Source organism: Rattus norvegicus, chromosome 19, assembly GCF_036323735.1.
Source record: "Rattus norvegicus strain BN/NHsdMcwi chromosome 19, GRCr8, whole genome shotgun sequence".
In the NCBI taxonomy this organism is placed as follows: Eukaryota; Metazoa; Chordata; class Mammalia; order Rodentia; family Muridae; genus Rattus; species Rattus norvegicus.
This window is the reverse complement of record NC_086037.1, coordinates 19,548,819-19,553,293: the sequence shown is the minus strand read 5'-3', so window position 1 is coordinate 19,553,293 and position 4,475 is coordinate 19,548,819.

Here is a 4,475-nt window from a genome sequence, read left to right as displayed (position 1 = left end):
TCACACTTCTTGATGGGGCAACTACACTCAAGGAAGCTTAAGATTTTCATAGGCACAGTATTATGCTATATATACAGAGTAGATAATACTAAGATGTTCAGATGGTGATGTCCATTTGTATGCACTCTTAATGTGGACCTAAAAAAAGAGAGATCAAGGTCCTTAAAATAGAAAGATCAGTTCCAGTTGTTTTCTACCATTCCAAACAGAACGACTGGTAGGGAGAGCATGGTAAATAATCGAGAATTCGTAGATGATGCTTTGAATGAAGTGTGGATTTCTGTGCTGGTTTAAAACAGGGTCTCAAGTATCACATGTTGCCCTCTACCTGGCTGGCCAGGATCACTTTGAGCCTTGATAAACCTCCTTTCACTTTGCAATGAATAGGCTTATAAGAGTGGCCTCGAAGGACTGTGCAGACAGCATTAGCCTTTCACAGTTGAGGTGTGTAACCCACAACTATAGTTTTAGCCATGTTTTTCCATGTCTACCAGCTATTTCAGATTGTTGCTGTTATATGCCTGACAATCAAGGATGCAGAAAAATAACCTGATACAGAGTAAGGATATGGTGATCACATCTTTGCCTCTTCCGTACGTTCTGGATGAGGTTTGTTAAAATTCCAATATTGCAAAAAGCTTTATATAGGGCCCATCACATTAAGGGTCACTCCCATATAACACTTCCTGCAATCCTCATATGAGAATCTTGAGCTTTTAGTTTTGACTTTTTCTTTTCTCGTTCTTTCTTATTTTTTGCTATATAAGTTGAGACAAAGATAGTTAAGGCCATGAATTTGCCCCCAAAATTTGAACTACGGATGTGATCAATCAGTGTTAGTGGGTGCATTCTATAAAGTATTCATTTTTTACTATGATAAATGTGTTTTACTATGATAAATGTGTTACTACTTTTGTGTTTGCTGGGGTGGCCATTTCCCAGTGTACAGGTGCAGGGACCTTGCTCTATCCACTTAATGATGTTTATAGCCTCATTTTAGACGTTTCTGTGCACCCTCTATAACTCTTGTGTATTTTATTTTTCTGATAAAAGCTCATGGTACATCTTACTCAGGCCTGTGAGCAGTGCTCCTTTAGCAACATTGGTGCAGAGAGCAGAACCCCACAAGCAGCATGAGGTTCCCTTCACTGGAGGCTCTAATATTGCATTTTCCTCTGCCAACTGGTCTCCACACTTTTCCTAGCACCTTAAAGACTTCAACTCTTTCTCCTAAGGAATTTTCTGGATTGTTGATTGCTAAGCACATGACTTCATGAGTGTTCCCCTAATACACACGCATGTTGTAACCTACCATGCAGACTATTTCTTGATGTGATATAAAGCACCTGTACAGAATGAGACAGGAGAACTTTTGACTGCATATTCAAGCTGGTGTGAAATCTCAGGAAGTTTTAATGGCTAACATTGGTGAATGAGGACAATTTGAGTTAGGATGAGACATTTTGGGGCAAGATATGGAAGGAAACATTCATTTAGATGCATAGGAATTACTAAGGTTTTTTTTATAATCAAGCCTTCAGGAAAATTTGGCTTTGGAAGCAGGAGATGCTCAGTGACTCTGCCCCAGGAGAGGCTCCTGGAAAGGGCACCTCTGCTTATGCTCAGTACAGGGAGAACATTAGCAGGGAGGGAAAGTCTGCTCCCCATGACATCTGCTGTCCCTTCTTGGACATTCTATTGTCTCCTAGAGATTCTTGGCATCCTCTGTGATGTCACCAGTGTTGTAGTGACAACCAGTGCCCTAGTTTCTCTCAGTCTGAGTCTGGCGGTTACAAGCTAAGACATGTTTTCCCGTCTTCGCAAGCGTTTTGGGAGGGGGAACGTCGATTGTGGAGAGACTAGAGTGAAGGAGTCTGGCCTTTCGTCTCAAAGTAATGATGGACAAAGACAGCACTTCTGGGGAATGTGGAGTAAGTTCTGGGCAGTGTATTTTGAGCTTCCTGCCAGGGTGGCTCAGGCTTAAGCTGACCTTTCTAGCAATGGGCCACAGCAACTGGAGCATCTGAAAAGGAATTGAATTTCCAGGAATATCACAATTCCTGAAAGTCATGGATTTCAGAACTTTAGTTTCCCCATCCCCACTGGGAGGATATGGTAAGGCCAATGCTATTATACTGTGAACTTCTGGTCTTTACTTTTCAGTTCATTTGTTCTTTTACATTGATATAATAACACCATCAGTAGTCATGGAGGGTCCACCTTTTCTGAGTTTAAACAGGGCAGCAATGTATTTCACTATCATTGCTTCTTTAAATACAGTGTGTGTCTGACAGTAGTAACAGGGAGAGATTGTGCTCCAGGCAATAACCTTATGTTCTTAGACCTTCTCTGATTTCTTCTAACTGGCAGGGTCATTGTTTGCTTTATATATTAGAGGTTGTATGTTACAAAAATTTTTCTACAATACCAAAACTGTTTGGAACGTGTAGACCAAGATTCAGCCTGTAACCTATTCGCACTTCTGGGGCATTTGGTATTTCACATAGGGACACTGATAAGTCTGTTGAACATATCCTCCCTGGAAATGTGTTTTAAATCCAAAGTTGTTGGCTTAGAGTATCAGGGTAGGACATCTGAGTGTCTCCAATCACTCAAGTTTTGTGGATGGTGAATTTATCATCTGAGTTCTGAAGCCACAGGGTTGAGGGTCCTGAAACCAAGCTGTACCCTGTTCAGCTGATAATAATCCTGGAGAAGCCATCTCCGTGGTACATGTAAGCACGTGATGTCCGGCATAGGGAACACCTGGCTGCTTACGTCTCTTGGTCTCTATAGAGTAGTGGGAGAACTGAGATCCACTGAGGAGGTCTCTTAAGCATAGACCAATCGCCTAGCAGTTACACTGGGTTCCTGACTCGTTCTCCTGTTTAGGCCTCACTGAGGTCTATGAACACTCTATGCATTCTCCCCATGCAGGTTCACTTGTGTTCTTCTACCTACAGACGCTGGGAGAGAAACATCATCCCCTGGCACTGACCTAAGCAAGAATCAGGCCATGAAGGAAAAGGAGAGGCTGATTAAAGAGCTGCAGATCATTACCGAGGAGAGAAATGACCTGAGAGATCGCCTGAGGTTTCTGACAGAGAGATCCATGAAGAACAGGTATGAATCACTCCAAATGCTCTTGTTTCATTCCTGGGTCTGCAAGGTCACCTTTTTCTTATCCTATTAAGGTTTTGGGTTCTAGAAAGCTGTGCCTCCCTAACCACCCTGTGCTAAACCTCACCTCCCATATAGTGGAGATTCAGAACCTGACCCTTCCTGAGGAGTGAGATTGAAAATGGACTCATCTGCTTCCATTTATTTAAAAGCAGAACTTGTGGTCTGAATGAAGATTTCAGGGATAAAGTCAGGGAGAGTGAGTTCCCAGTGTGCATTTGCAAAGCCCTTGACAGCTGGTGGCTTTGCAAGATTGTAATTGCAGTGAGTTTCTGGTGAGTCTCTGTACTTGCTAGGCAGGGGACTGAGTGCTGGAAGATCCAGGCAGCAGCCTGGGGTAATGTAGGACCCACCCTGAGTTCATATATTCCTGAATGCTGATGTTCAGTGTATTCTATCATTTGGGGCCAGGCCACACTTCAGGCCAAATCCATATTATGAAGACCTGGAGAGAATGGAGGAGGCGGTCATGTCAATTCTGCACAACTTAGAGATGGAGAACACTGAGGTCCATGAGAACAACCATAAGCTGAAGAAGGAGATTACCTTCTCTAGGTAAGTCCTGGTCAGAAAGGCTATCACTTGTGGAATGGCCATTTCTGACTTTCTTTGTTCTGGATTGGATGGTCTTCAGCTCTGGTTCTATCTCTTGTGCTATTTACACATCAGTGTTCCAGGGTCATTAGGACTCAGTTTTCAGTTCCATAAAAGACTGTTCCTCATCCCAGGATTGTCTAGGCATCTTCAGAAGGCTCTAGATAGAACAGAACTGATTGAAGTCAACAGAAGGTTATTAGGCTGACCTGGGCCTCTGGTGTCTCACCAGGTTTTACAAAACTGAGTGGGTGGACCACATGGTTAGCATGACCTTCTCTTGGTTCTACTGACCTCTTTTGAGGGTGTTGGCCCACTACTAATTGATGTTGGCCCCATGCATTGGGCTTTCATGGATTGTTGTAGATCCATGTTCTTTCTCAGAGGTGTGGACACTAATTGGTGTCAGGCCAAGCAAACAATTTATTCTTCCCCGAATTAACGCTTTATGGTGTGTGCAGCAGCCTTATATGTATGAAGATGCATTTTATTAAGTCTTCATGGGTATCTGGGACCTGGTAGAGTTAGTGGGACTTGGTAGTAGGAATGGGAGAAAGGAGCAGCATGATCTTACTATGCAGACTGTATTTCCAGAAACCTGCTCAGCCAGCTCCTGATGGAGAACACATGTAGGAAGAAGTTGGTCCCACTGAAGCAGGAGAGCAAGGAGGTACATCTTGATTGTGCACTGAACCAGAAAT